At 40.2% G+C, this 20,661-nt stretch overlaps 1 protein-coding gene across 3 annotated transcripts in view; it reads left to right on the top strand.

Annotated features, from left to right (window-relative positions):
• Positions 1–15,023: 15,023 nt before the first annotated feature.
• LOC105906715 (C-terminal binding protein 1) overlaps positions 15,024–20,661 on the top strand; it is a 41,267-nt gene continuing 35,629 nt past the window's right edge. For 2 of the 3 annotated variants that reach the window (XM_012834905.3, XM_031558074.2), the window contains exon 1: positions 15,025–15,140. The gene's annotated coding sequence lies outside the window, so the exon portion shown is untranslated. Of the gene's footprint in view, positions 15,141–20,661 lie in introns of all 3 variants that reach the window. The other variant, XM_012834906.3, reaches the window with a different exon arrangement.

A 20,661-nucleotide genomic window follows, 5' to 3' on the forward strand; every position in this document is an offset into this window, starting at 1 on the left:
CTCGTTCTTTTAAAAAATGTCTTTGTAGTCAGACAACGGTGCGTCCAACAACACAGGGAAAGCAGAAACGGCGGTAATCGGCTTCTCCTCCATCTTCAATAGCCCATGTTGTAGAGAAGCTGTATGTCACGTAGTGATAGGTAGCACACATTTTGCTAATAAGCCAGATAACGTTAGCAATCAGATAACGTTAGCGATCAGATGGTGACACACCAACAATTCTTGAAATAGCTTTTGATCAGCAGGGTGGGCAAGCAAGGCTCTAATGCAGTGGTTCCCAAACTTTTTACAGTGCCGTACCCCTTCAGACATTCAATCTCCAGCTACGTACCCCCGCTGCATTTTCATGTTTGTAACCACCACCACGCCCCCTCCCCCCGCGCACATATTCAGCCTATAACAATTGAAACTGTCAAATTGTCAGGGTAGGTCACTAACCTACCTGTAGGGCCAATGATTCTCCATTTAAAAAAAAAAAAAAGAGTTTTCCTTTACACATTTTGGTGAATTCCGTTTTATTCCGTTTCGGCTCATTTTGTTCACCCTGAGGTAGATTGATAGCTTAAAATGAGTGAATAATATGTGCCACAAGTGACCCAAACCTTCTAAGATTGTTGTTTGCCAGCCATCAACAGAACAGAAGACTAAAAAAACATTATTTGCAGGCGATTGGGAAGATGAGCGAATAAATGTGACAGTCTGTAGTAGCGGAGGTGTGTGTGTCAACCGTTGAACAGGGGGGCGCGGCCGGAGCGGAGTTCAGCGCAGACGTGACATTTTCTCAGTGGTTTTGTTTTTTAATTAATGTTTGTTCATCGTTGCGATCGTTGTTGTGTTTATTTGAAAGAAATACAGCCTTGCAGGGCAAAATACAGGGTAATTTGGGCGATTTTGATGCACAAAATGATGATTTCCGTCCATTCTCCGCTATCGCGGAAAATCATTGGCCCTACTATCGCTAAGCCCCGCCCCCCTTAGTTACTGTTGCTAACTCAGACAAGCTATTAGAGTTGACTAGAGTTTACAATGGCAGGTATCAGTGTCAAAACGATATCCCAAGAGGCTTTAGACGACTTTTGGATACAGAACGACCTGATTTCGTCTAGAATCATTCAAAAGGGACTTCATTATGCAATGGAGGGATATGTACAAAATTTCAAACTAGATATGGTGGATGACCAGCTTAAATTGGAGGCAAGAATTTACAGATCACAATGCAAGAGGGAGAAGCCTCATCTCACGCTCATCACGATTGCAGATAACAACATCCAAGACCAGCATTGTTCATGCACCGCAGGGCAAGATTAAATTAATTTACCTTCAGTTCATTTAACTAATCTGGAGGGGCACTGAGATGTAGACCTACGTTTATTAGTTTATTAACTAGCATTACCCTTTCCCTGACAGGACAGTGTCCTAACTGTCTAGCTAGCTAGCGCAGCTAGTGAATAACTAACGTTAACGTTAGCTAGTTTTAACCAGAGATAACTTGCCTAAGCCTAGCATAACATCAGTGGTGAAAGTAAGCCGGTACTATCAATGACAATAATAATAATAATGAGTATGCCTATGATCATGTAGGCTTAGTTGATTGCTTTGGCAGAGAAAAATTCCAACCTAACAAGAGTATGGCAGATACAGTGGCGGCGCCAGAGATTTTTTGCTGCAGGTGCTATGGGGGTGCTCGGCGTTTTACCGAGGGTGCTATGAAATTAGGGTGATATCATACGTGTCACATGGTTCTCTACTACAACACCTCCCCACCATATCGTCATATCTGTTTACATGTTTGCTCTCTGAAGCGTCTTTGTGGTCCATGAAAAGCGCCATACAAATCGATCGTAGGTCTATTATTATTATCATTAGGCTGCTTCCGACAGACGCGCACATAGCCTTGTTCCTCTGCGACGGTCACTGACAAAATGCATGCAGCATCAGCATGTTATAGATTCCGCAATCCCAAATACTTCACTTACTTCATTGGGGGTTAAAGTTGGCGCCAGATGACCACCAGGTCACCACTACCATGTCTGACAAATTAAACTAAACATAAATAGTTCAATACATTCTAAACTAAAGGGGGCAAATTAGAATAGCAGATAGAATGAACTTAAACAGTCAAAGAGTCAGAAATGCTTTCAAAAAGTATATATTATTTCAGGTCACAATCAATAAAAACATAGAAGCTTATGTATAACTGGCTAGCACAGACAGACTGCTCGTCCTAGGCTAGAATCTCAGATTTTTTAAGGCGGATCCCGAAAAATCCCAAAAAGAGACCGCATTCATTAATGTTACACATCTAACAAGACCGTTCCACCTTAAATCTTAAACGGTGTAAAGATGCAGGCCCCTTTTAAAAGTGAATGAAACAAAACAGTAGGCACTCAAAACCACAATAATCAGAGCTAGATCATTGTATCATTGTACAATACAACTCTTAAAGAACAGGCAAAAATGCAAACAAAACTATGCTGGAAAAGCAAAATCCGGGCAACCCAGCAGACCAGGTGTAGCATGGCTAGCACCCTCAGTAGAGGTGTAGGATTGATCTCTTTGACCACGACATTCCTCTTCTTCTAAATCAGATTCAGATACCCCTTGCATTTCTTCTTCTTCTTCAACGTCACATGATTCTTCTACTCGTAGAATTTTGGGTATCAAAAACCGATCCATTATTGTGAATTTGTTGATACTACCGCTTGACTTTGACAGTGCACTAGCTCTCTTTCTCCTTCAATCGTCAGGAAACGTCAACGTTCACGCATGCGACGTGTCTCTGTCGTGCTACGTGAACAATCTGTTCATTTCAATCTGTTATTATTTTCTTTTGTGATTGAAATATTATTATCACACAATAAATTAAATGAAGAACGCAGAATTAAAATAAATAACAATAATAAATAAACCATTATTTTCTTGGGGGTGCTATGGGGGTGCTATGGCTAATCCAGGGGGAGCTATAGCACCCCCTAGCCCCCCCCTGGCGCCGCCCCTGGGCAGATAGCTAATGAACGTAGAGTTGACTGTGTGGTCTGCCACACAGCTTAATCCACCGGAGACATTTGGCCCTGTCTTGTTTTGGTTTGGGAAAAGGGATAACATATACCCCATTGCCTATCCTCTCATGATACCTCGTATCAGTGTTGCATCTACCCCATGCACATCGTTTGACCATTTTTGTTCAACTTACATTACAACAAACCCCCCAAAACAAGAGAAGAATCACGGTTTCTAATGCTACTTTATGGAGGTGTAAACTCAAGATGTCCGAGTGCAGCTGTTACTAAACTGCCATTGGCTCGTCTGCGTTCGAGGGGCGGGACTTAGTGATAGGTCAACTGCAGTGAGACAATGAAAAGAAACTTTGCCGCAGCATGAAAGTGTAGTGGGCGATAGGCGCACATTGTGACACAAAATACAAAGGTTGGCGATTCAGTACCAGTGGCGAAAAAGACAGCTTATCCACCCAAAAATCAACCTAAAAGAAAATTGTAAATTTCAATGAATTTGACAATTTTACATTAAATTACATTTAGTCATTTATGCTTTCATCCAAAGTGACGTACACGGGAGATTTTAAGCTTGGCCTACCATTGATAACGCAATTGCATAGTAGGCCCTTTTTCTTTATTTTTGGAACCCATTTGAGGATTTAGAACTTATCGTTATTTCAATAAATTTGACAATTTTAAGCTTGGCCTTCCATTTTATTGGAGCGATGAGGGACAGGTGGGGCTTGAAAAGGCCCCCTTGTTCAAAGTGGGGAATGACAGAAAAAGATGTGAGAACCACTGACTTAAAGGAAAGTTTTGGATTTTTTTAAAACTGGGCCGTATTTTCCAATCTTTTTAGGTCCACATTTTTACTAGGGACAAAAACTATATAAATCGGTCCAGTTAGAATGCTATAACCTGCAACCTTGAAACGGCTACACAATGTAATTCCATGGGGCGAGCATCTGCATCAATTGAAACCACTTGTTTTAACCACTGACAGGCTCCTAATGTTGTTGTAAGTGTCTGACAACATGGAGATGATCCCAACAGGGATAGATAGACCTGTGTCTGTTTACTTCAATAACTGTAAATAAACTGTAGAAAATGACTTTGAGTTTCAGTTTCTGTAGAAAGTGACTGTAGCAACCCATTCAGATCCTGTGCCACGTCAAAGACCGGAAGATCAGGACAGGTAATACAATGACTTTACAAACAGCCACACGTGCTGGCTTGCCTCATAAGATTCCTTTGTAAAGCCGTTTAGCGGTTGCTGGACTTAGCGTTCTAACATCTTCTAATTTAGATTGTATATTGTCCTTAATAAAAGTTTGGACCCAAAAAGATCAATGGCACAAGGAATTACTTAGCATTTTTACTTCTGTATTGGAATAATGCAGGAACAAATGTTGATGGATTATAAACTATTACCTTAAAAGATAAAATATTTGTAGTATTAGGGTGGACATTTAATACCTGAATATAGCAGATTAACTATTACATCACTATTTGTGACTGTCATTGTGTCATTAATTTTAATATTGTGTGGAAAGTAGCATAATTTTTACAAATGACATTTTCAAGGGGTGTATTCAATTACTGTAAATGCATTGAAATGCATTATAATATTATCTTTTACAGTGGGCACATACACATATTTAAAAAACATTTTAAAGTTAATAAAATATCAAACCTTGTGAAAACAAAATGTACTTCATTAAAAATAATGAATGTTTAAAAATCATTATGCTGTGTGCTTTCAACGGAAAGTATCAAACTACTTCATTTTGAGAGACAACAAATCTGGCATGGTCTGTCACTCCATATGACCACAGAAGCGGTGCTGAAAATATTAAATTAACTTAAGTTTATAACTTAAAAGTATTAAAAACAACTATTTATTAAATAAGGATTAAGTATTATAAATGTATTTTAAAAATATGATAAACTGATATTCATTCGTTGTGATTTAGGAGTAAGGAAAATGTACTGTACGTCTTCAGCACGCTCCATCTGCAGGTCACGAATCCTTTTGAGGAGATCTCCTTTGGAAATAGCTTGATCAAACTCTGGTGTTGTTTCGATATTTCCAGTCTCCAGAATACCTTCAGTGCTCTCTAAAAGACAAATAATTGCTTAACTACAACCCCTTAATGTAGCTTGGAATACAATAAGCTAACTAGCTATGGTTAATGTTGAATCAATGACATCCTATGATTGCTAGTCTATGCAAGTCTGAGATTCTGATTCTGAGATCTTCTTACATCGCGCACACACACAAAAGTATACCATATCACACAATCCAATATATAGTATTTACATTGTTGAAAAGAGGAAAACAGAATTTACAGAGTGTGGGAGTGACTGTCATCATTTTGACATTTTGGGGTTTTGAAAAATTGTCAAAATAACACCTAGTATTAATGGTAGTTAAGTAACTGCTTGAGAGACCCCGTAATTCGATTCTGTTCAATTAAATGTATGTCTCCACATAGACTTTAGACCGATTATATCTCAAGGTGAGCAGAAGCTCACCATAGCTTACTGCTGTTCTTACAACACCAACGCAGTTAACCTAACACTACTGAGTCCGAGCCTGTTTTTTTTTTAGGTAGTCTGCCATGCCTTGATATTTTTGTATATTTCACCTAACTAAAAACATTGAGGCAAAAGTGGCATGTATGATTATGTTCTAGAAGACCTCATATATAATAACATGAGAGTGAAGGAATGTAGTCAAATATTTTTTTATTTAAATCAAATCTAAACAAACCCTTACAAAAACATAAGACCTACAAAAACATAACAAACCTGGGACACCTTGGTCAAAGCCAATAGCCATTACGTAATGGCCCTGGAATGTCTTTGTGGCCCCGTACCCCCCACAGTTTTTTTTCCACATCATGACCCAATAGTGACCACTGAATTACCATACCCTTATCATATGAATAGTAGGGCTGTCAACGTTAACGCGTTAATCTATGCGATTAACGCGGCCGCGATTAACGCAATAAAATATTTTAACGCTATTAACGCAATTAAATGCCTTTATTTGGATAGGACATGAGATTATGACAGGAAGCGAGGCGGAGAAGAGGTGGGGAGAGGATTGGGAAATTACATCAGGCCAGACTTGAACCTGTGTCCCCTCGGGCAATGTAGCCCGTAAATAGGGGGCTTGGCCTACCATTTTATGGGAGCGATGAGGGACAGGTGGGGCTTGAATAGCCCCCCTTTTTCAAAGTGGGGAATGACAGAAAAAGTTTGAGAACCACTGCGGTAGTTGAAGATGGAGAGAGCTGAGGGATTGTTGGGCGGAAAGTCTCTGTTTAAGAACCAAAATGATGGAACAATCGACAAAACTAAAGTTGTATGTAGTATTTGTCAGGCTGAATTTAGCTATCACCTAATGCAAAGCACCCGACAGAAAGCAGTCCCAGGTTAGATGATCGCCAACCCATACTCCACGACTTCTCTAGGAAAATAACTAGACCAGTCCGTGAAAAGGTTACCATTTGGGTTGCCAGTGACTGTCGGCCCATCAACATAGTTGAGGACAGTGGGTGGGCTGATTGAAGTGATTCGAATTGCTTCAGGGGAAATTCTTACGATTTACCGTCGAGGGGCACCATTGTGTTAAAAAAAAAATACAATTAAACAACAGTGTCTAAAATACACGCTGTCTGAAGTGATTACTTGTTTGTTTATAAGATTTAGTCTTAAGAAGAAAAAAAAACTTTTAATCGCGATTCATTAATTTTAAAATGTGCGATTAATTAGGTAATTTTTTTTAATCGATTGACAGCCCTAATATTTACATCAGGGACGTCGGACGGGCGATCAGGGGAGGCAGGGCCTCACCTGTCATCATGAAAAGTAAAAAACAAATAATGATAAAATAAAATAAATATTAATATTTCTCTACTGATCTCTGCTATAAATGTAATTTCTGCATGATTCCAATCGTTTTTTATAATCTAAATCGCTGAATTTGAGCATGTCCTGGTCAAACAGACAGGAGACAGTGAGGCAGCGACGAGCTGTGCCTCATCTCAGATTGCGCAATCCCTCACAAACTGGGTTGAGCGCATGCGTAGCAAAAGCGGATAAACGAGCTATTTAACTTGAATGTGTGCAACAAATTACAGTTGTACAGGGTGTACTAGACCATAGACATATATACATGTGTACATGTATATATGTATATGTACTAGACAGCGATTTATTTCTGTGTGTACAAACCGTCATGGAACGAACTGAACGAATTCGATTTCACGACGAGGATTAGTGTGGGTCATACCGTTTTTCAACCGACACACGTCCGAGACCTCTCTCCCTCTTCAAATTGACATTCATTACAAAACGGGCCCGTTAACGATTATGTTTATGAGCTACTTTATGTAATCATGGGACGAATTATTATTATTTTTTTTTACTTTATGTCCTCTTTCGAGAACATAGATATTATATGTATTTTATGAAGTTTAAATCTTTACTGTCGAATAATACCTATAACGTCATGTTACCGCGATCTGCCTTCGGTCATTGAAGTTACTGTAACGTGATATATATCATTTTCTCCTAAAAACAACATACTTGATTGATGATAAATGTATGCATGATAAATCCGACTGTAAATTACCCGAAATGGCAGCAACTCATTTTTTAGTTGTTAACGTTTACTAGCTAACAGTAATAACAGTAACAGTAGGTAATAGTAATAGGAGCTAACGATATCTTAACTAACAGTAGCTCAAAAATAACTTTACCGTGTTCATTGGCCCGTAATTGGACAGCCGATGCGATTAGAAAAAGGATTATTAAAGCCCTTGGCGTCGTCATTTTTTTCCTTTTATGAAAGGCCTTGTCCTTTCACCCAGCTGCAAACCCCACAGTAAGGTTAGCTTAATTCAACGGTTAAATTGGAACGTTCACCACCACCCCAACCATAGACATAAATACATATTTATTACACGGCTCTTCAGAATGTTCCAAAAAGTACCGTTGATTTGAATGGGACATCCCAACGTTCGCAGGTGATTGGCAACGGGTTTTGTGCTTTCTTAATTCTCATCTTTCATATCATTCCGCAAGTAGTCCGGTCATTTAACGTAACAGACTGATTTGAAGTCAGCAAGTAATGGGTTGCTACGCAACACCTGAAACTTAAGAGTTCTATTTGCTTGAAGAACTATTTTTTCTTAGCGGAAATCACGAAACGGCAACAAAATCATTAAAGAGGTATTTTGGAGGAATGTCTTCTGTCATTATCCAAAAATAAATCCGAAATTCAGTACGAAACTGTATTTTTGGATAATGACCGCCGGATAATACATTATCCCTTACATTTATGTAGGCAGGTGAGTTGAATCCAGAGGGGGCGTGGCAGGAGTAGGGCTCAGTGCCAGCGTGACAGGTACACGCTGTGCTTCAGCATAATAGTGTTGCTTGTCTTTCAAAGGGCAAAGGAGGAGAGAACTACAATACACTCAGTTGCCAGTTTTGCGGAACACTGAGCTGAAAGTAGTTTACTCTAATACACTAGTCCTGCAATAAATATTTGCTTTATGAAGGTTCTGATATTCTGTATTGGCTTAAACTAATTTAGAAAGCTGTTGATTAAACTGTGCGTTCATTATGGAGTCTGCAGTCTGAAGTGCTGTTGAATTGTATTGCGTTGTGCTGACACACGTTTCTATTCTTTTGACCACCCCATTCCAATCAGTGGGGCTGTGCTAAATAACAGAAACACATTTGTGTTTAATTCAATACTGCCTCTGAATAAACCCCGCTACCGGAAAAGTCTGTGTCTCGCCTGAAGTCCCTGACATTATCCCTATATATCACAAATGATGGTTGTGCAACATCATAAATATTGAAACAAAGACTTCTTAAAAAAGTGCTTTGTTAAGCCTGATTCATACTTCAGCGTTTTCAGAGAAACGCACAGATACACAAGCTTTTTCACCCCTTGCAAGCCCCTTGCAAGCTTTTTCACACCTTGCGTGCGTCCACGCGTCAAAAATCTACACAAGCCTACACAAGCCTGCAAGGCTGTGATTGGTCTGCTGGTCTGATGACTACATCCTTTCTGGAGTCTCACATTTCCGGTTTTCATAGCATAATACCGCACTTTTTAAAAGCCAAGTTAAACCCAAGAAGAATTTGAATCATGAATAAACCAGAATAGTGTGTGTCCGATGGAATGTGGATCAGGCCAATTTTTCTGTCCGAGCCCGCCCGCGTCTGACAGAATAGTGATCGAGCCCGACAGCCATTCAAATATATTGTCCAAACCCACCGGAGCCCAACGGAGTCAATGTCTCAACTGTTCATACTAATGACACGTTTTTTTTTATGAATATCCTGCAGACTGTCTCACAAACTTATTCTTGTTGATTATGAACAAACATAACAGAAGAGGTCCGAAGATATGAGCACATTTACAACCCCTCCTTAAACACGTATAAGGAGGACGTTCAAATGACCGCAAATTCATGGGGAGAATAGGCTACTATCCCATTTGCAGGAGACTGCACTTGCACAACAATCGGGGCATATTTGTCAAACGCCGTAAAAGATACTGCTCTGATCTATTCCCATTCCATACTGAATATTCTGTTTAGATCAAAGGTTTGTTTCGACATACCGTGATATTTCAGATGATAAATGAATGCATGAATCGGAGGATTAAAGATAAGACGTGAAGGGTGTCCACAAATCCACATAAATTGCAACATACTACCTTCTCAGAGGCTATTGTCCGACGATAGTTATGTGGTATGCCACTGTGTTGACATACAACTTTAACTGTGATGTGTTTTTGTTTCATTTCGCAACTTATTTACTGTATAATCAACGATAGCAGGTGCCCGTTTGTAAACATTCCACATTTCATTTGCTTAAAACACACAGCAGTAGGCTACTGTCAAATAAGCTGTCACCCGGCTATTATCTGACCAATACCTTTCAAACTCGGTAATAGTATTCACAACTAATGTGTCCTTCATTCTATCAAATATGATGAAGTTTGGTATTGCACTCGTGAGGCAAGCGTGAGTAGAGTTGTGTTCGGTTATCTGGCGCTCTCTTTCTTTCTCTGCCCCATCCACCCTGTAACCTGTTGCTCCATTATACATTATACATTATAGGAGCAAGACCATTATATCCTACAACACTGTATTAACATTAGATGGGGGACCGGGATGAAAATGTGACCTGGAATCATAGTGCGAACATTTTGATTGACGTCGGCGAATTAATTGCAGCGGGACAACTTACCGGACTTTTACCGGAGCCGGAAAGTGGGTGAAAGGCCAATATTGACGTTAGGATACACACAAAATACAAAGGTTGGCGATTCAGTAGGCTACAAGTAGCAAAAAAGACAGCTGATCCACCAAAAAATCAACCTAAAAGAAAATTGACATGCTTGGTTGGTCAGTAATCAGTATAGAGAGGGCAGATAACAGAACAAAACTGTCGCTTGCCTCACGGGTGCAATAATATATGCCGTTTAATCATATTAGGTGGAATGAAGGACAAATTAGTTGTGAATATCGCCGAGTTTGAAAGGTAGCCTATTGGTCAGGTAATAGAGTGACAGCTGATTTTCTTTCTGATTTGACAGTAGCCTACATCAAATGTGGAATATTTACAAACGGGCACCTGCTGTCTTGGATTATACAGTAAATAAGTTGCGAAATGAAACAAAAACACATCACAGTTAAAGTTGTATTAGGTAGTATTGATCGATATGAATGGATGACATGAAGTGGTGAAAAATGAATATGAAAGTATTTGTTCGGTGAATTAGCGCGCGTTCTCTCCAAACAGACGCAGTAAACGTTTTTTGAATGTCATCCTCTGAGAATGTAGTATGTTGCAATTTATGTGATTTCTTTGCAGATATATAAATGGTTCCCCAAGGATTGTGCGTGTTGCAAAGCAATTCAACGCCAGAACTGTAGGTTTTATTTTGAGTGAAGTAAGCATATTTATTGCAGCAGGACAAAGGCAAAAATCTTACCGGAGCATGAAAGTGTAGTGGGCGAAAGGCTTGATGTTATGAATACATGTGTGAATACATCTTTTAAGGACGGCCACAGCGCTTTAAAACGACATGTTTATAAGTTAAATTATTCGAAGGTGAAAGATAGAAGGCGAGAGAATTGCCAGGTGTACCTGTGAAGTGGAGTTAACTTGCGGCCCACACCATTGTATTACAAACACACATAGCCTACATAATGAGAAGGTACACCTGGCGATTCTCTCGCCTTTTATCTTTCACTTTTGTATGTAACTTATAAACACGTAATTTTAAAGCGCTGTGGCTGTCCTTAAAATATGTGTCAATAAACGAACTTCTACATCATGTGAATCAGACATGTTGACTTCACTTCTAATTAAGATATTTTAAATATGAAATGTTCAATGCCTTATCGTGCTGATGGCTGACCTGAGCCCTAGTATGATTTCTAAATATTTGTCGAAGACGGCCTGGCTGGTCGGGTCCAGTTGGAAGAGGTGAGGAGATATGAACATTTTTACAACCCCAATGATCTCGGTTGCCATCATTCACTGTGTGTGTGTACAACAAGACCTGGTAAATAAACAAACCAACGACTTTCACACACAAAGACGTCGTTCTCTAGGTCGTCTTCGACAAAAAACGTTACTCCACCTATTGTTCTGGCGGTGAATTGCTTTGCAACACGCGCAACCCTTTTAGGAACCATGAATTGAAACGACTACATTTACACAACAATTAAACAACAATTTACACAACCACAGCCGCTGTTGCAGAAGTATGCGCCCGCCTTTAGTTTTCACAGGTCTGCAGAATTGAACAGATCAGGCCTCAATGAACAACTTCAGCATAGAGAGTTCATCCACCTGAAAACTGGCACCTATCTTCCTGCCATCACTAGACAGTTGATTTTTTAACCTAAACGAAGAATTTAAAAAGCAACACGCTGTAGAATATTATAACAATAAACCTGTACACTGTAATAGTTTTAAATCATTGCTGAGAATGCAAGTGATGTTTACCTGGGCCAGAGATGTAGGCTCATGGTGTGAATGTTGATGATGGTGGTGTTGGAGGTAAAGCTGCTGCTGGTAGTCGGATCATTTGAACTGTGCAAAAAAATGAAATGTTAAACTTTCATGTGACAGTGTGTGAGAAGGTGAAATCCCCCCTCCCTTCTCACCATGCCACTAGAGTGGACAGGGACTCATGTTGGCCTACAAGAGCTGGAGAAAGACTTTGACTCCCCCACGTTAACGTTAGCTAGTTTTAACCGGAGATAATTTGCCTAAGCCTAGCATAACATCAGTGGTGAAAGTAAGCCGGTACTGTCAATGACAATTGATAGTTTTCAGGTGACGTCAGAATGACCAGCTGGCGGGCAAAAAAAAAAACATTCCACAGCTGTCTAACACTGGAGTTTATACAGGAACCGACCACCTTTCATTCAAGATAATTTAATATCTCCGCTTTAACATTGTCTGACTTAGGTAGGCTAGTAAAATGCTAGACAGATGTTGCTCGGTTGGCTGTTCAAATCGGCGAGGAGACAAGCCCGGATTTTGTTTTTATCGCATTTAAAACCTGCCCACGTTGCTGCCGGCTGATTGTAGACGTCTTCTGGGTCAACTTTTCTCGGACACACAGTAAAGTAGCCTTACTTTTGAAGCTGGCAATAAAAGCAATCACCCTGTTCTGGTCGCCTCATTTATCAGAATAACTACCTAAAACGGGAATAGATCAAGTAATAAAGTCAAGAAACAAAGCATCAACACGATTCAAATTGGATTACCCGGCTTCTGCTCTGAGATTGCACAAGTACCTAAGCAAGTAGGCTAGGCTAGTGTATTTTGTCATGCAACTGGTAATACTATAATGCCAGTAGAAAATATATTGGAAGATAATTTAAGTTGTCATTCGCCAGACCAGGTGTTCTTACAAGTTTAAACCAGGAAATTGTGTCAAATGATAAAGAACAGGCTTGGGTAGGCTAAAGGCTGCTAGCTAACAGCAGGTAGCTCGCTAGCTGGTAGCTCGCTATTAAATGGCACTCATCTTTGCTCTGATTATGAAGATGTTTTTTTGTTTTCACCTTCCAGACGACAGCGTTGTGAACCCATCCACTTCTGAAAATTAAATAACCATCTGTGCTTTTGTAGGCTTTCAGTTTTTGAGATGTGTAGGGGGACGGATTTTCTATTAGATAGATGTAAATATCTCCACACTGGAGCTCAGGCAGGGACTTCGTCGAGGTTAAAGAAATAAAAATGTCAGCGGGTGCAGTAAATGGATAACAAGTTCCTAAAATTTTATTTTTTTCTAAATATCTCTGTCTGGCTATAGTGGTATGGTCTGTGGTTGATGGCGATCGTAGTTGAGTAGGCGGCACTGCTCGAAGTTGTCCACTGTTTGTCGCCATTTTCGCTGTTCTTTTTGCCCGCCAGCTGCCAATTGTAGTCACGTGACTGAAAACTATGAATAATGTGAATAATGAGTATGCCTATGATCATGTAGGCTGAGTTGATTGCTTTAGCAGAGGAATATTCCAACCTAACAAGAGTATGGCAGATAGCTAATGAACGTAGAGTTGACTGTGCTGTCTGCCACATAGCTTAATCCACCGGAGACATTTGGCCCTGTCTTGTTTTGGTTTGGGAAAAGGGATAAAATATACCCCATTGCCTATCCTCTCATGATACCTCGTATCAGTGTTGCATCTACCCCATGCACATCGTTTGACCATTTTTGTTCAACTTACATTACAACAAACCCCATATGGGCTGCCCTATTTAAAGGGTTCCTCATTTCATGAGGGGAGAGGCAAGAAGGTTTAACACTTCCTGGTGTGAGGTTAAGTGCAAATCTGTGTTTAGATGATTGAACTTTGTTTGCCTAGTTTGTGCTCAGATATGGTGCCTAGTTTGTGCACAGGTATTGTGCTGAGTTTGTACTCACAAATTGTGCCTCGTTTGCAACTAGTTTGTGCATATATATTGTGCCCAGATATTGTGCTTAGAGTTTGTGCCAAGATTTTGTTGGTACTGTTTGTGTTTTGATTTATGATTGTTTCTTTTGTTTCAGAGACTCCCCTGTAAATAAATATATATATATATATTTGTATACGAAAGCCACCATCTCCTGCACTGTTCTCCATCTTCACCAAGTCAAGTCGCCCACATCCGAATAACATGGGGTGCCCGATGAGCATGTTCTGGAATCCGTTGTTTCACCCAGAAAATTGAGTAATACAAGGAGATGGAGTGCATGAGTAGTTGTAGAGAGATAGATAGATAGCAAGAAAGAAAGATACAGAGATAGAATGAAAAACGAGTAGAGTATGGAAGGTACCTGTTATCTCCTAGTTATACAGTTAGGCCTTCATTGACAGGCAGTGACGGTTCTACACGGTGGCCTGGGGTGGCCCGTGCCCCCGTACACATGTCCCTGGCCAAAACAAATCCTAAAGGAGACATCACATAAAAAAAGCACATGCTTAGATTTTAGTGTGAATAGCAGTGGCGATTTTAGCCCGAAATTTCTGGTGGGGCAATTTTGTATGATGATATGTTCGTTGTCATGACTGTTCGCCAGCTAACCAACCACCAGAATTAAAAAGTTTAAATTTGAAGAAACTATAAACAGAAAACAATACTATTATAATATTATTATTATTATTATTATATTATTACTATATATTATTATATATGACTACCTAGCTACTATTGGTTAAAAAAAATCTTATAATTTGTATGTGCCCCTCTGGTTAAACACTGGCCCCCCTAGTAAAAATGGTCTAGAACCGCCACTGTTGACAGGGACAGAGACAAAGGGAGCCTTCATATAAGCGCAGGTAACATTGCTTTTCATACACTGTAATAATGGAAATGAGAATCACCCAGAGTTTCAGCTCCTTGACAGCTGGGGGCGACAGACAAATTTTGACCATCAATGGCCATGAAGTTCTACTGACTTGTTTGACTTGACAGCCATTGGTGAACCCCTTGCTTCCTTCAAACTTTGTACTTCCTCTTTCTCAGATTCCATGGCAATCGAAAGAGGGGGAGATTCCAGACGTCCGTAACTGCATAGTCCCGTCACTACCCGGAGTTTTCTAGGTAAATAGTGCCGCAAGATTACGTATATTGGATTTAAGTGTTTCAGACACTCAACACATTACTTAAGCCTGAGCAGGAATAGAAAGTTCTGAATCTGTTTTGAAATGTGAACACAATATAGCTAACATTAGCTAGCGTACCCTACCGCTAGCATTGCTATCTACCCACTAACGTTCATAACGTCACCGCATACCCGCAGCACAATAGAGCTAACCAGGATAGCTGGCCAAAATCACTCATTCGTTAGCTGATATTACTCACTATGTTTAAGTCTAAAATACTTTGATTTGGAGTTTATTGCACCGTATTCTAGCGTATTTTCCCCTTCACGTCAACTGGAAGTGTCACCTGTATGTTAGCAGTAACTTAGGTACGGCGATATAGACCTTGTAACAGTAGCCTAACTTGTGTTAGCTAATGTTATCGAACTACCAACGAGGTGAGGAATGTAGCTAGCTAGCTAATGGATCGCTACCTAGCTACCGTATTTGCTCGTTGGCCTTGCTGGTTAGCCAGCCGGTCAAGTTTATGTGAATGAACTTACAAATAGTGTTATGCCTCACGGAAATGGAGGGACTGTCTCCCATCGTGTCGGGTCCAAATGCACAATAATTTAGTTGGTGCTAGGGAACAGCTAGCTGTGTTTTGACGACTTAACTACAGTCTGTATTTCTAGCTTTACTCACTGAAACTTAGAACGACAGGCTAGGAAGCTTGGCTAACGTTAATTCATCAGCTAACGTTGCCGAAGTAAGCTAACACGGCATTTTCGCTTGGCTTGTCTTGTTTTTGATATCTACTAAGCTGCTTGAGCTGACAGAACGTACGCCTGTGAGCGCTGAAAACATTTTCACACATTAACATTTCGACCCCCTTAGGCACTTCATCTGTAATGTTATTCTTAATTTGTCTCCTGCTTTGCATGACGCCCAAGTCTAGCTAGCTAGCTAACGTTAGTTAGTACCCTGCCACAAAGCTAAGCCAAAGGCGCTGAAATGTCAGTAGCGATATCGTTAGCTTAACACTTAGCCGAGCCCCACAACGAGGAACGAATTTGCTATAGCTAGTCAGACAACTGGCAATACTACTTGTTGCAGTTGGAGGGTAACAGGAAGGAATGTTTTAACTCAACCTGCCTACAAGTTACGTTAATGTATCGCTCACCGATGTGTTTCTGTGTCGTAAACGTTGCTCTCAAATTTAGGTTTAGTGGTACTGGATTGAAGCGCACCGAGGCAGTTGTTCGTAACGTTAATGTTGTTCGCACTATCAACTCGCCAGCTAATAAAGGTACAAATGCATAATAACCTAGGCAGTTCAATGTGAAGGTAGGGGACGTCCGTATACATAACAATTGTCATCAAGGTGGAGGTAAGATGTGTGGATGATGTGGTATTTTGGATAAGTGGGAACGAATAGCTGCTGGTGCCTAATGCTTTTGTATGAATGATCATTTGGGCTTTCTCTGCATTTCAACGTGTCCAGCACAGACATCGGTTGACGTATAATGTGGATTGCCCGACAATCCAATCCAATGTTATGGTCTGAAGCTTATATGTAACGTTATTTAACGTTTGAAATGTAGTTACTGTACACAGGACCTATTTCTCAAGATAATGCTATCAAAGTTTTGAAATGAAACCTCTGTTCCTTCCTATTCTTTCTTCCTATTTTCTCCTGAGCCCATAAGTATAATTCTCATTTGTGATTTGCACCTATGGTAGGCTAGTGCTAGGTTCTTTGAAAGTTTGGGGGCCGTGTGGCTGACAACTTTGAAAGAGAGATATTTAAGTTTTGCACACAATTTATTTGTTCTGTTTCTGGAGTGGTAGCCTTCGCCTTCTCTCTCTTCTCAGAACAGCCTATTGCCATGCATTCTACAACATAGGGTGTGTTTGTAAACGGCCACTCCAAGCGCTTCCAGCATACTCTGGCACTTTCAAACTTTTTGTAATTTCACAATGCAGTTGGAACTGTCGTTCGGTTTTTCGGAGTGTCATACAACCCAAAGTGTTCCGACAAAGAGACTGTGTGACGTTAGTCTAACTGGAAAAAAATGGCTGAGGATGTTTTGGGAAAGTTTAACAGCTGCTGATGGAAGAATTGCAGATAATAGCCATTCAACAAAATTGCTTGCACAGTATTCATCATCCTCACTTTCATCAAATTCTTAATTGAAACAAACACAATTTCAACATGGCTATTTGTGTAAAAATAGTGCATTACTTCGTAGAGAGATTGAACGCTCTGTTTTTTCGAACTACAAAGTTTCATTCCATTTTCAGAATGCCACACGGAATTTGTCAAAACGCCCATAGAATAATATTTGCATTAAACATATTCTGTACTATCAACTTTTTTGTTAACTGAAACACAACAATTATTTTTTTCCTTTTCAAAGACTACCTGAATAATCAAAGCCACATATGTCTTCTATGAGATTGTATAGTTATTATTTGGTCCAATACATCATATTCCTTGTTTAATGGTCGTCTTCGCAAGTAGCACCCATAACCACTTCTCGGTTTAGATGAGTCCATACATAAATAGTGGATTCTCCTAACCAGTTGCTACCATCTGACAGACTCCTATTTTAATCCATAGTACACAAAGGTTCAAAAGGATATGCCCATTGTCCACCTTCAGAGAAAATAGACAGGTGATTGGTTGTTGCGTAACTGCACAACCACAGGGCTATTCACTCGTCGCTCATGCGCCAAGACTGCATTTCCATACATGTGGTATCAATTTGGTTTGTAGATGACGCTGTGTCCGAGCTATGTCCGTTTTTTGTAGTTTTCGCATTGCTTTGTATCGCAATTAGAATTAGAATTGAGACGTATACAATACGCATGAAAATGTGCTTTTTAAGAGCAACAATGAGCCTTAAAGAGGACATTCTGATGGAGCTAGCCTGGATTCTTCTGAAGAGGCATTCGAAGAAGGGCAAGATCGTTTCCTCGACGTGTAAGTATATATCTACATTTATGACTGCACACATGTATTATACTGTTAGCATGAATTTCATTATGTTTTTCCAATGGCTAATATTAGCTTGCCTACCTTAGCATTGCCTGGCTAATTAGCAAGAAAGCTAGCAAGCCAGCTAGCTGGCTAAAGTAGCTAGTGTGGCTAAGGTAGCTAGCTAAGATGCAACCTATTCCTCAGACTTTGCTTTTCAGTAGTCTAAGATCTAGTGACTTACATTAGGTGCATGTTATAACTTATGCATGCAGTCTACATAATATAGCTGCTGTGGTGTCACCCTCTGCTAAATACCAGACCTTTACCTTTATTGACGTAAAAATGACCATGTTCTGTTTGTGTTCGACTCATGGCATTAAAGGACATGTAATTATACAACCTCATAGCTGCACAACAGCACAGGCACATTGAGTACAACCTGTGTGTTGTTATTTTGCAACGTCTGTTGTAGGTACCTGTATGCATCTAATAATAAAGTAAATAAAGTAAGGTTAGCGTTATTATAATAGCATTATTAGCATTAATTGTTAGCATCATGGCTGCTTTTTTGCCTGGTTCTTGCATGCTTCTGGTACCTATATGCTGGGTTGTCTATTTGTGTAACATTTGCCACTTTTTGTCATTTCAGAGAGGTCTCCGCAGGAGGCACATCTGGCTCTTTCGCTCCCCCATCACCTAACTTTGCTTCAGAGACTCCTGCATCTGCATCTGTGCTCTCCCCTCTTCCAGCACCCCACAGCTCTTCTGACCCTTCAGGTCCTTCAGGCCTTCCCCCAGCTACATGGCAGACGAGGGTCAGAATCAGTGTGAGGACATCACATGCACTTTGTCCTCCCAAGAGGAATTCAGCAACACCTACACAGCGATGTAGACGCCTAGACTAAGCAACCTGAGCATCTAATCAGCAGTCGCGTGCATCCACTGCCTCTGGATCCCCTCCGCGACCTCGTGGGCTGTGTTGTGTGCCTGCTGTAATTGTGTTGGAGCGCCTCGACGACTTCCTTCCTTCCTGAAGTAAAACTGGAAGATATCCAAGGGTCCATAGTCGCACTTAAAGTCCAGCTGTACTCCTGGAGGCCATCTAGGTCAGAATGCAAACTTCATCCTCTTCGCCTCGGCCATACCATCTCTCTGCCACTGGTGATGATGGGGATGGGGGCTCGGATGTGCTGCTCCTGTCAGAGGTTGGCCCTGATCCACTTCTGGTGTCTGCATCACTGGCTTAACTTTGCATCAGAGGCTGAACTGGGTGCATCTGTCCTTTTCCCACTCCCAGGACCCAACAGCTTTTCTGACTTCTCAGGTTCTTCAGGCCTTCTTCCAGCTACAAGCCAGACAAGGACCAGAGGCAGTGTGAGGCCCCTCACCAACACTGTGTCCTCCCAAGAACACTGCAGCCACACCACCATCGTGTCCTTCAAAGAGGAGTGCACCCACCCCTAAAATCCAACCATTCGTCCACATCGTAGCGGTAACAGCACATTATAAGCAAAGTATTTTTGGTGTGGTCATTTCTTTTTTTTATTATATGAAAAACTGAGACCACTGGACCAAATCTCACAACAAGCTACCTCAATCTAAGTGCAATTCCTCTGTAATTGTCAAAACCACAACAACATGCATAAAAATGGACTGCTTGAAGACTGTGGTGTTCTTATATAGTGATTTGGATAGGTTTTTTTATATAAGTTTTGGAAGAGGTTATGGTCCATCATATAAGAAAAATACAGTACAAGAATATGTTACCCTAAAATTAACTCAGAATGGTTTGCTGTAGGACAGAAAGCAAGAAAAAAGATATACAGTGACAGATATTTAGTTTTGTATTTGGTGGTTTTGGATAGGATATGAGACACTTCGTCGTCTAAAGATACCATATGAAAGCGCCTGTGTAACACCTTTTCCTATCTGCTTCAAAAGGTGTACACATACGGCCAAGATGTTGAATCAGGAAATGTAGTTCTTAGTTTGCTAGGCCTCTCAAAACCAGGTTTCAGATTGAAACATAACCGCTTACTATTTTTCTTTTATTTGCAGTCTGGAATGGGTTTTGATAAGAAATGAACAGTAGGCGGTCATGTTTTTTTATGACTTGTGTTGCTGTTCTGAAATTGAATCTAAAATGATAATAATAAAACATTTGAAGTGACTGCAGTTGATGCCCCAAATGTCATCTTTTAATTTAAGCCATGAATGATGGTGTGCTGTGTGTAGAACCATGTTATCAAAGTGCTTCTAACATTGAAAATAGTTTATGCTGCAGTCTATACTCATATTATATTTATATATTATGTAATTTTATAGCCTATACTTTTTTTTTGACTTTATAGAAACAGTAAATAGACTAATGCACTAAGTGTTATTTAAAATAATCTTTAGTTCATTTGTCTACTGAGTAATGTGCACTGAGCGTACTTTATTTATTTTATTTTTCATATTCAGTTAAAAAGTACCGTACAGTGATGTAGGCCTACACTTAGGGGTGGGCGATCTACCCCCCAAAAAAATCATACCACAAACTTTTTAGCACACGGTC

The sequence above is a fragment of the Clupea harengus genome, chromosome 20 (genome assembly GCF_900700415.2).
Source record: "Clupea harengus chromosome 20, Ch_v2.0.2, whole genome shotgun sequence".
In the NCBI taxonomy this organism is placed as follows: domain Eukaryota; kingdom Metazoa; phylum Chordata; class Actinopteri; order Clupeiformes; family Clupeidae; genus Clupea; species Clupea harengus.